We start from the raw sequence: 12,435 nt of genomic DNA on the forward strand, positions 1-12,435 counted from the left end.
GTGAACACCAGTCCAGCACGGCCGTCACAACACAAACAGCTGTTTGCGGTGCGTTACACAGTGAGATTGGTGTGTCAGTGTGAAGCAGTACTCTAATTACGCTCCCTGATTGATGTATACACATGCAAGATGTTTGAAAGCACTTTAGGCCTGCAATTTAGCATTCAATGTGACTTCTACCCTTAAAACGCTGCATTGCGTCAAATACAGATTTTTCCCCGGGACTTTTGGCGTCTATCCCACTCCACCATGCCCCCCTCCAGGTGTTAGATCCCTTGAAACATCTTTTCCATCACTTTTGTTGCCAGCAGAAGTGTTTCTATTTTTCAAAGTTCGCCTCCCCATTGAAGTCTATTGTGGTTCCTAGAAGTTTGCGCGAAGCGAACTTTTGGCGGAAGTTTGCAAACCCGGTTCGCGAACCGAAAATCGGAGGTTCAGGCCATCTCTACCGGTGATCAGATCCGTTTTCACGAATCCGTTTGGAACTTCAATGCAAGTGTGAACCGGGCCCTACAGAAAGAATTTTAGCAGCCAAACAAAGTAAAACTTTGGCTGCAGGGCCACATTTTTTTTTGCTGCTGGGGAAATGTGCCTTCCCCAGCCTGGCAGGGTATGCAGAGTGGAACAGGGAGCTTTTATAGTTACCTGTTCCAGACGATGGACCGCCTTCCTCTCATTATCCACACGTGGCGTTGTTTAGGATTTAGTTGACAAAATCCACTCCCTAGAAAAAAGAAAACACAAAAAAGATGGGGCACAGGTTTATTTGGAGGAACTAGATGGAGCTAAGGCCGAAGTAAATAGGAATCTGGACAGTGGATGCACCAAACAGTTCCAAAAACTGTTGCTTATATAGGTTAAACTCTTAGGGCTCGTTCACATTAGAGGCGCTTTTTGGATTTTTAAGTGCTTACCAATGAGATAGTTCTCAGTGGGACATTCCGTTTGCTTGCCGCTTACTAAAGCGCTGCATGGACCATTTTCAGGGCGATTTGCCCTGAATGGGAGGTATAGGAAAAACACAAAAAAGTCACAAAATCGCTTTATGCAGCGTTTGCGTTTTTTAAGAATAAATACATTGTATTTATTATTTTCTGGATCAAAGTGTTCACTTCCTGACCTGCGCCAGGGAGTGCATTAAAAAACTGCTCTGGAAAACCGCTTATAAAAATGCTTAGCAAAAACTCCCAGCACACAAAAATCGCCCCCCCCAAAAAACATTAAAAAACGGCCAACGTGAACGCTATCGGAGTTCAATGTGAACAAGGCTTAAGAGATTGGGGAGGGTTCTGTCAGAACGATTACAAAGCGAAAAATCGAAAAAATGTACTAAATCCACATAGGAAAAAAACACCTGTGGATTTGCATGCATAAGCGAATTCGCGTGCATTTGCAGGCGGTTTTTTCATGCGTATTCCCATTAGAGATGGCCCGGAATAGATTGCTGGCGAGAACTATTCGGCAAAGATCGCGTATTCGCGATTGCCACGAGCACAAGGCGCTGTTCGACCCACTCCTATACAACAACATTGGGCTAAACTTTGACCCCCTACATCATAGTCAGCAGGCGCATAGCAGCCAATCAGCCTGCACTCCCTCACGGATCCCCCTGCACCCTATAAAAACACTGCAGCACCCGCCATGTTCCAGTCTGTGTTCGTCTGGAATAGTTAGAGAAAGGGAGAGACATTGCTGGAGATAGGGAAAGCGGTAGTTAGGCTTGTTTATTTTGATCCTCGCTGGCTGATAGCAGTTTAATCATCACAAACAACCCTTCTGGGGGGGGGGGGGGGGTCTGTGTGTGTCAGTGTGTGTGTGTGTGTATGCATGCGTGCGTGCGTGCCACTCCACAGCCCACAGGCACCCACCACGGTGCCCAGTGCCCACTACAAGCACAATAGTGCTCCAGGGCCTGTGTTATTATCACTGTATTGTGTTTGAACTACTGTTGCAGCATTGTCAGTGTCTGTGTGTGTTAGTGCACAGAGCCACACACATGCCCACTTACTCTGATATTGAATTGTGTGCCATATAAAAAGCTTTTTTTCCACAACTGCTGCAGGGCCTGTGTTATTATTATCACTAAATTGTGTTTGAAGTGTTGGTGCATATTCTCAGTGTCTGTGTGATAGTGCACAGACAGCTCACTGGCACACTGGTTGATTCACTAAACCGTGCTAAATCATAGCACAGCCGCGCCAACGTTTTGCGCGTGTTATAATGCGTGTAATGGTTTTTCGCGTGCAAACTTTTGTGCGCGAAAACCGTTATGCACGTTATAACGTGCACAAAACACTAGCACGGCAGTGCTATGAGTTAGCACAGTTTAGTGAATCAACCCCTTACAGTGATATCGAATTGTATGCCATATAAAAGCACCTTTTTTCCACAACTGTTGCAGGGCATCTGTTATTATCACTACTATTATCAGAGACGCCCACATGCCCACTTACAGTAATATCCCATTGTGTGCCACATAAAAAAGCACAAGCACAGTTTTACCACTAGTGCTCCAGGGCCTCTGTTATCACTGTATTGTGTTTGCACTATTGCACTATTGCACAGCTCTGTGTCTGTGTGATACTCCGCAGACAGAACACTGTCACTGACGCACAGGTGTGGCCCCATCTAGTATGAGAGAATAGTGTGATAAAGCCCACATTACACAAGCAGCAGACTACTACCACTGCAGCAGGGACTGTTACCACTGTGTTATGTTTGCACTATTGCATAGCTCTGTGTCTGTGTTATACTCCACAGACAGAAGACTCTCACTGAGTGGCTGGGGGGGGGGGGGGGGGGGGGGGGGGGAGGGGGAGGAGGAGACCTTTTGTGACCTCAGTGAGGAAGAGAAGCTGGCTATCTCGGCATCCATCCTTGTTCAAGTGGGGTCTTTCATGTTGTCCTGCCTGTTGAGGAGGAGACCCCTGTATAGAAATGGTTAAAGTAGAACGACCTGTACTGAGTGGCAACGCTACTGGACCCTCACTAAAAGCACAAAGTGGTGGAACTGTTAGCGGAGGTCTCACCTCTTTTAAACCCTTAGCTCCTCTTGATGTTTGTATGCCCCTCTTAGTAAGCATACTGTGATGGCCCAAGCCCGGTTAGTGGGATACTTCCACTCAACACATTATCTGTTGTTTGGTTTGTTATTTCACTACTCCCCCCCCCCCCAAAAAAAAAAAAATCCTAAAATAAAAAATTATTTCAAGCTAAATCAGTTTTGGAAGAGATCTAGAGCATGATCCCTGGGCAGAAAATTAAAACCAAAAGGGAAGGCTATTCAAAGAAAGGTAATTTTGTGGGGGATGGGCTAAACACTATGCTCGTTGTTCCCAACACTTAAAGAGAGTCTGAAGCGAGAATAAATCTCGCTTCAGACCTCATAGATAGCAGGGGCATGTGTGCCCCTGCTAAACCGCCGCTATCGCGCCGCTAAACGGGGGTCCCTTCACCCCCAAATCCCCTCGGTGCAGCGGGGGAGCGCTTCCTGGTTGGGGCAGGGCTAACCGCCGCAGCCCTGCCCCACGCGCATCTGTCAGCACGTATCGCCGCCTCTCCCCCGCCCCTCTCAGTCTTCCTTCACTGAGAGGGGCGGGGGAGAGGCGGCGATGCGCCGCTGATAGATGCGACTGGAGGCAGGGCTGCAGCCGTTAGCCCTGCCTCCATGAGCGACCAAGTCTGCGACCAAGTGTTGCAGAGGGGGGTTTTGGGGGTGAAGGGACCCCCGTTTAGCGGCGCAATAGCGGCGGTTTAGCAGGGGCATACATGCCCCTGCTAACTATGAGCACTGAAGCGAGATTTATTCTCGCATCAGAGTCTCTTTAAAGAAAGATGAGCTTATCACACAGCTGAGTGGAAGGCTCTTGATGAAGGAACTGCCCGGACAGGAAAGCCAGCTTGTGGGCATATTTACAGGGGCGCTGGCAATCGGATGGTCCCAGACCAGTTCCAGTACATGTGGCACAATTTTAAAGTCACCCTTTTTGTAGATAGCGACCAACAAATGCAGCAATTATTCCCATTATGAGAAAGGCTACTATCATCCTCAGCTGCAGCCACAATTCTGCCTCTTAAAGCGGACCTGAACTCAGAACTTCTTCTCTGCTATAAAAGATAAGTAACCAGGCCAGGATTTACATCACATGAGCCTATAGGCACAGATGTCTTGGCACCAGTGGCGTACCTAGGGCATCTGACACCCGGTGCTGGATATTAAATGACACCCCCACCCCACCCCCCAAAACAGGAAAGGAGTGCGACATGCTAAGGGCCACAGTGGGTAATGCCAGGTATAGATGCCACCAGTATAGGTAGCCTGGAATAGTTGCCCAGACACTAGGTAGCCTGGAATAGAGTCCCCCAGTATAGGTAGCCTGGAATAGTTGCTCCCAGTATAGGTAGCCTGGAATAGTTGCCCAGGTAGAGATAGCCTAGAATAGTTTCCCCCAGTATAGGTAGCCTGGAATAGTTGCCTCCAGTATAGGTAGCCTGGCATAGTTGCCCCCAGTATAGTTAGTCTGGAATAGTTGCCTGCAGTATAGGTATCCTGGAATAGTTCCCTGCAGTACAGGTAGCCTGGAATAGTTGCCCCCAGAATAGGTAGACTGGAATAGTTGCCTCCAGTATAGGTAGCCTGGAATAGGTGCAGCCAGTATAGATAGCCAGGAATTTGTGCAGCCGGTATAGGTGGCCTGGAATAGTTGCCTCTAGTATAGGTAGCCAGGAATAGGTGCAGACAGTATAGATAGCCAGGAATATGTGTCACAGGACCCCTAGTGGCCGGACCGCAAAATGCCTTCCAATCAGTTTCAGCACACAGACTATGCAATCTGTGGTCGCAATTGGTGCGCAGAAACCGCTGGAATTGTGGCAGCAGACCGACTAGAAGGGAGCCTGTGAGTTACAGTAATACAATTTACACACTATTTCAGGGTGTAACTGCCACCACCTCTGTTACCATGGGACAGAGTAGTCCACTGACTGGCTGATTCTAGACCTGCAAATAAAATGGTTAAACACACTCTATTCTGTCTAGCTATCAACAATAGTAGCGACTCTTCAGTAGTCAGGGTTTAGTTGGTGCGGCTGAATAGCAGGGTGGCTGAATAAATAAATGACATTAGCGTCGTTTATTACAAATGCAACATAAATAATTAATATATACAGAAAATCATTAAAATCAACAATTATAGAGACGAATAGCACAGTATAATAAAATAAAAGGGAAGAAAAACGGATACTTAAAGTTCATGGAAATATGTTTTCTGGGAAAACCTGTAAAGTTCCTTTGTTTCAGTTCAAGAGCAAAGTTCAGACAAGATGGCCGCTAACCACATGGTCCTCTGGCTAGCAGCATGCTCTCGTGAAGATGGAATTTGGAGGACTAAAGTCCGCCTGCTGCCAATGTGCATTTGATGAAGCTGGTTCGGGGGTGTGGCAATGCCTGCCCCCTCTGACTTACAAACCAATCACAGTTCAAGTCCTTGGAGAGAGATTTAGGTTCAAACTTACCAAACGATGTAACTCAAAACCGACAAATGCCACATTTGCGCTGAAAACAGATTAATATTCCTCAGATTATGACAATTCCTATGACATCAAACTTGGGTGCTGTCGCATGCCCAGTTACGAAATAGCGGAATACCTCAGGTTCTGGGTATGTCAGTGGCCTCAATTTAATACCAAAATATTCACCAGATCCGGACCAGCAGAATGAGATAACTTTCACATCTCTCCTATGAACGGTATTCCTTAAAACATGCTAAACATCATAAACTCTATGTACTTCTAAACTGGCTCCCTGGCTCCAGCAAGTCTGAGCCCTGGCTGGGGGAGCTTCCTCTGAATGAAAGGACTTTTGGTGTGGTAATTAACATCTGAGTAAGATCAGCTCTGACAAACTCTGACACCTCTGCTAAGGCCCAGATTCCAGTCACATGCTAATTAACAAGTCACTGGCCAGGAAGGGGACTCTTTGATCAAGTTAAAAAAAGAAAATGTCATTTTCTGATCTGAAAACTGAGCAAATCTAACCCGGGCGATCAGAAAATCGACTGCACGAATCTTCCCGATTCGCCTGCGTTTCTCACGGATGTTCCGTGACAATAGGTGCAACCAGTATAGATAGCCTGGAATTTGTGCAGCCGGTATAGGTAGCCTGGAATAGTTGCCTGCAGTATAGGTAGCGTGGATTAGTTGCCCGCAGTATAGCTAGCCTGGAATAGTTGCCTGCAGTATAGGTACCCTGGAATAGTTGCCTGCAGTACAGGTAGCCTGGAATAGTTGCCTCCAGTATAGGTAGCCTGGAATAGTTGCCTGCAGTATAGGTAGCCTGGAATAGTTGCCTGCAGTACAGGTAGCCTGGAATAGTTGCCCCCAGAATAGGTAGACTGGAATAGTTGCCTCCAGTATAGGTAGCCTGGAATAGGTGCAGACAGTATAGATAGCCAGGAATATGTGCAACCAGTATAGATAGCCAGGAATAGGTGCAGCCAGTATAGATAGCCCGGAATTTGTGCAGCCGGTATAGGTGGCCTGGAATAGTTCCCTTTAGTATAGGTAGCCTGGAATAGGTGCAAACAGTATAGATAGCCAGGAATATGTGCAACCAGTATAGATAGCCAGGAATAGGTGCTGCCAATATAGATAGCCAGGAATAGGTGTAGCCAGTATAGGTAGCTAGGAGTAGGTGTAGCCAGGAATAGGTGCAGCCAGCATAGGTAGCCAGGAATAGGTGCAGCCAGTATAGGTAGCCAGGAATAGGTGCAGCCAGTATAAGTAGCTAGGAATAGGTGCAGCCACTATAAGTAGCTAGGAATAGGTGCAGCCACTATAAGTAGCTAGGAATAGGTGCAGCCACTATAAGTAACTAGGAATAGGTGCAGCCAGTATAGAAAGCCATGAATAGGTGTAGCCAGTATAGATAGCGAGGAATTGGTGCAGCCAGTATAGGTAGCCAGGAATCGGTGCAGCCAGTATAGACAAAGCCGGATTTGTCTTTTTTACTGCCCTAGGCCAACTGTTAACATCACTCCCCCCACCCCATACAATAATGTAGTGCCATGGTGCCTCTGATTACCTGGACCCACACAACTCAGGGCTGTTTCTGACCTGTTTGGTGCCCCTGGCAAGTCAGCCTTTATTACCCTCCTCCCCCATCCTCAGGAGATTGCTTCAATGTTCCTTGCAATGATTAGGCATAGATGGCAGATTACGTTAGGGTTAGGCACCTCCAAAATATGGGGATAAAGTTAGGTGCAAGTATCCCACATGAAGAAAGCTGAGGCGGGGGAATTAGTGCAAGGCATTTGAACAAGTTATGCTGGGAACACACGATGCAACTTCCCGTCTCAACAACAGGAATCAGTTGATTATTTTTAACATGTCCAATTTGTTTCTGATCGATAAAGGGATCAATTTTGTGAAGTTATCATCAGACAATCAATCCCTTTATCGATTCAGAGCAGTTGGACATGTATACATAATACTACTGATCACCCATCGATCGGACGAGAAGTTGCATCGTGTATTCCCAGCATTAGGAATTAGTAGAAAGCATCAGGTTAGGCTTACTAATTGGGAGATAAGGGTGGTTAGATTTTGAGCTTCCCTGGGGACAGTCAGTGACATGACTATGTACTCTGTAAAGTGCCGCAGAAGATGTCAGTGCTCTATAAATACATAATAATAATAATAATAATACATTGGGACATTAGAGTATGGCTATGGTAGGGATTAGATTGTGAGCTCCTCTGAGGATGGTCAGTGACATGACTATGTACTCCGTAAAACGCTGCAGAAGATGTCAGTGCTATATAAATACATAATAATAATATGGTAGGACATTACACTTTCACTATAGTAGGAATTAGATTGTGAGCTCCTCTGAGGACAGACAGTGACATGACTATGTACTCCGTAAAACGCTGCAGAAGATGTCAGTGCTATATAAATACATAATATACAATATGGTATGATAGGTATGGAACAAAGGGAGAGTAAGTGGCAGTGCATGAAAATATTAGGGGGAGAGAGGAGAGGAGAGAGAAAGATTGGAGAATGGAAACACAAGAGACAGGAGAGCGAGACGGTGAAATGCAAGAGACAGGAGAGCAGGACGGTGAAACGCAAGAGACAGAAGAGCGAGACGAGGAAACGCAAGACACAGGAGACCGAGATGGGAAAACGCAAGAGACAGGAAAGCAAGACGGGAAAATACAAGAGACAGAAGAGCGAGACAGGGAAACGCAAGAGACAGATGACCGAGATGATGAAGCGCAAGAGACAGAAGAGCAAGACGAGGAAACACAAAACACAGGAGACCGAGATTGGAAAACGCAAGAGACAGGAGAGCGAGACAGAAGAGCGAGATGGGGAAAAGCAAGAGACAGAAGAGCGAGACAGAAGAGCGAGATGGGGAAACGCAAGAGACAGGAGAGCGAGACAGAAGAGCGAGACAGAAGAGCGAGATGGGGAAATGCAAGAGACAGGAGAGCGAGACAGAAGAGCGAGACAGAAGAGCGAGATGGGGAAACGCAAGAGACAGGAGAGCGAGACAGAAGAGCGAGATGGGGAAACGCAAGAGACAGGAGAGCGAGATGGGGAAAAGCAAAAGACGGGAGAGCGAGACAGAAGAGCGAGATGGGGAAACGCAAGAGACAGGAGAGCGAGACAGAAGAGCGAGACAGGAGAGCAAGATGGGGAAACGCAAGAGACAGGAGAGCAAGATGTTTCACCAGGACTTCAGTCTGCACCAGTCCGGTTTGGAAGGGACATGTTGAGAAACAACCATCATCCCTGCACTGTGGAGGAAATAGAGGACAGAGAGAGGAGACCATGTGGTGGGACGGGGAGAGTGAACAGGCCAAGAACTATTCAGCTGAGGCAAGCTTCTTATCTAAATTGCAGGGAGCTGATTCTCTCTGCTCCATAACTACAGGCATCTGCAATCAGCTTGTGAACTCTGCAGCACTGGACTGCCCGCACTATTGATTAATCCTTCTGGTCAGCACATACGCTGATCAGAATAATTAATGAATAATGTAGGCAGTGGGTGTCACAGGAGTCAGTGTACAGACACTGAGGCCTAGTGCACACCAGAGCGGTTCTGCTGCAATTAGCGATCCGCTTGCGGGTGCGGATCCGCTAGGGTGATGTATTTCAATGGGCTGGTGCACACCAAAACGGGAGGCGTTTTGCAGAAACGCATACTTCCGGGCTGCTGCAGATTGTGGATTGCAGGTGCGTTTCTGCCTCAATGTTAAGTATAGGAAAAACGCAAACCGCTCTGAAAAACGGCACTTCAGAGCGGTTTGCCAGGCGTTTTTTGTTACAGTAGCTGTTCAGTAACAGCTTTACTGTAACAATACATGAAATCTACTACACCAAAAACGCTTCCCAAAACCACAAAATGCTAGGTGAAACGCTACAGAAAAATAAGAAAAAGCGTTTCAAAATCTGCTAGCATTTTGCGGATCTGCTAGCGGTTTTTGGTGTGCACCAGGCCTGATAGCTGATTTCTGTAGTGCGGGGAGAGAGCAGCTCCATTAGCACAGCTTACATGTCCACAGGGGAAGCCTGCACAGATAATCTGCTCCCAGCCAGCCAAATCCCAAAATGCCATAAGGGCTGCAAACAACAAAGCCACGTGCTTCCTGCTGAAGACAGGAAGCTGTGTGGAGCCCTGATTTGCTGGCGTAATGAGGTGACCAGGGGGGTTCTGGGCAGTGGTATCCCCCAGCTGCAGGGGTTCAGCTGTCACCCCCTTGCCTGCTGAGAGGGGGATGGGCCGCTCCTGGCACCACCCCCTTAGCCACTGCTTGGCACCCTTGACTTTGCCCTCCATGAACCTACAAACCCCCCCCCGAACCGCATCCCAAGTGTGCTGACTGTCCCAGCTGTCCCCTCTCCCCTACTTCCCCTGCACATTGTAGGTAGCTACAGGTGCCCCTTAGCATTAGGTAGCCCATGCTATCCTCAGTATTAAATAGCTAGTGGTACCCCTGACTAGAGGGAGAACGTGTCAGTGGAATGCCAAGAGCAGGGTGAGTAACCTCTCATCTACACTCTGCTCAGGATTCTGCATAGGGAAAGAGGGGGGAGGCACTAGGGGAGGGGAGTGAGCTGACTTTCCATTATCGGGCGCCTGTAGGCACGTGCCTACAGTGCCTTATGGTAAATCCGGCCCTGTAGGCAACAGCATAATAACCTTTACAGAAAAACATTTATTTGTTGCAGCCCACAGAACTCCTGCAAAAATCTGCAGTTCCTGGAAGCAGACAGAGGGTTAACATCCTGTGTTTACAAATTATCTTACGCATCTGAGATTCCTGTGCTGACACAGCTAAGAGCTCAAATTACAATTGTGATTATTGGCAGCTGATGGGGAATTAGATTGGCCCTTCACTCTAAACACAAACAGGGTGGATTAGTCTGTGTTTCCCTTGCGTCCTGAGCATGAATTCAAGTCCACTTTGTTTTTTAACTCTTTATTTACTCACAGAGATCAGAAAATACAGGTATCCGAGGTTTACAATATTTGAAACAAAGGCATACACAGAAAAAAGAAATAGTGTATTCTAACAAACAATTTATGACAAATTTTCAACTGACTCTCTGAAAATGTTTCCCCCTTTTTCAAACCGTCCCACCCCCCTCCCCTCAGCTCCCATCTAAAGGAATTTTAAGGTAGCATTTTACATATAAGCTATATCTGGGAAACTTCCCAAATATCCCCTCCCCCCCCCCCCCCCCCCAAACAGAACACCTCAGACATCCCCTTCTGGCACCCGTCATATCGGAGCCAGGGAAGTCCAAGGTCACACATCACAGCCATAAAACGTCTTCACAAAAAAGAAAAATAGAGTAGCCAAGGTAGGTCTGGATGTAGATATCAGGGTTAGGGTAAAAGACAACAAAGTCAAACTGTAGCAAAATAAAAGGAAAGAATCATGTGTCATCATCACTCACTTCCAGAGAGCCAAGGGACCCTGCAATCTTTCCTCTTAAGCTACATACACACGGGGGACAATTGTTCCCCGTAGCATGCGCACACGCGAACAGGGAGCGACAGCTCCCTGCCGGCGACAGCTGTCCACACGTCTCGCCAGAAAGGCAGAGACACGGCGGAAGCTCGCGTAGGTCTCCTGTCGCTAGCCCGCGTACTCACGCGGGACTAGCGACAGTTCCGGCGAAGTTGCGGCGACAGTTGTAGCCGGTGATTGAACATGTTCAATCGCCTGGCGACAGCTCCAACGGGCGACGGTTCGGGGCGCGCGCGTTATACACACGGGCGACCTGTCGCCGCAACACGCGCGTGCCACGTGTTGCGGCGACGGCCATACCCCGTGTGTATGGGCCTTTAGATACCAAGAAGTGTAGGTGAACGGTCTCATAATCTGTCTATCACGCTAGGTGCTATGTGGACCAATACACAATGGGCTCTATTCACAATGCATGCGGTAAATTAGTATGTGCAAAATATCACCCAAAAGATCACCATTGTGTAATTCTCAAAGATTTATCTCCTTAATTTTCCGCATGCGGTAAATGTGCGGTAAAAAGGGACTACATTTCCTCCACTTTGAAATTCTTAATTGAATAAATGTGCGGATAATTGGTGATAAATAAGGATTTTTTATCACCTATAGAGGGCAGGTGATAATTTTCACTTCTCTGCTGTTGGGCTTTAGGATGTAGCCTTTTGAGCTTTGTTTGCTTGAGTTTATATCAATTTTACAAAGGAGGCAGAGAAGACGAGTGTGTCTAATCTCAAGGCGCACTTTCAGACCTCGTACAGTCTTTTATATGATTTTATAGATGCTGAGGAGGAAATTCCTCTCTGCTCTAAAAGAGAAGCAATAGCATAAAAACCTTTAAAGAAAAATATTTTTTGTTAGGCCTAGTGCACACCAAAAACCGCTAGCAGATCCACAAAACGCTAGCGATTTTTTTTTCTTATTATGAAGCGTTTTGCGGTTTTGTGTAGCTTTTTTTGTGTAGCAGATTACAGATATTGTTACAGTAAAGCTGTTACTGAACAGCTACTGTAATAAAAACGCCTGGAAAACCGCTCTGATCTGGCGTTTTATCAAGCGTTTTGCGTTTTTCCTATACTTAACATTGGAGGCAGAAACGCCTTTGCAATCCAAAAAATGCTGCAGCTCGGGAGTATGCGTTTCTGCAAATGCCTACCGCTCTGGTGTGCACCAGCCCATTGAAATACATTACCCAAGCGTTTCCACATCCGCAAGCGGTTCTAAAAACGCTACCAAAACCGCTCGGTGTGCACCAGGCCTTACAGCTGATACAAATCCTGCAATAAATCTCCAGTGTGCCTACTTCCTGCTTTTATGGAAGCAGACATATTGTTAACATCCTGTGTTTACAAATTAGCTGCTCTGCTGAGGCACCAAGATGGCACAGTTGAGAGCT

At 47.0% G+C, this 12,435-nt stretch overlaps 1 protein-coding gene across 1 annotated transcript in view; it reads right to left on the reverse strand.

Moving 5' to 3' along the window:
* LOC137564196 (proteinase-activated receptor 3-like) overlaps window positions 1–12,435 on the reverse strand; it is a 133,489-nt gene that overhangs the window by 96,859 nt on the left and 24,195 nt on the right. Inside the window, exon 3 of the mRNA XM_068277708.1 lies at window positions 646–724. The gene's annotated coding sequence lies outside the window, so the exon portion shown is untranslated. The remainder of the gene's footprint in view (window positions 1–645; window positions 725–12,435) is intronic.

This window comes from Hyperolius riggenbachi, chromosome 3 (assembly GCF_040937935.1).
Source record: "Hyperolius riggenbachi isolate aHypRig1 chromosome 3, aHypRig1.pri, whole genome shotgun sequence".
Taxonomy (NCBI): domain Eukaryota; kingdom Metazoa; phylum Chordata; class Amphibia; order Anura; family Hyperoliidae; genus Hyperolius; species Hyperolius riggenbachi.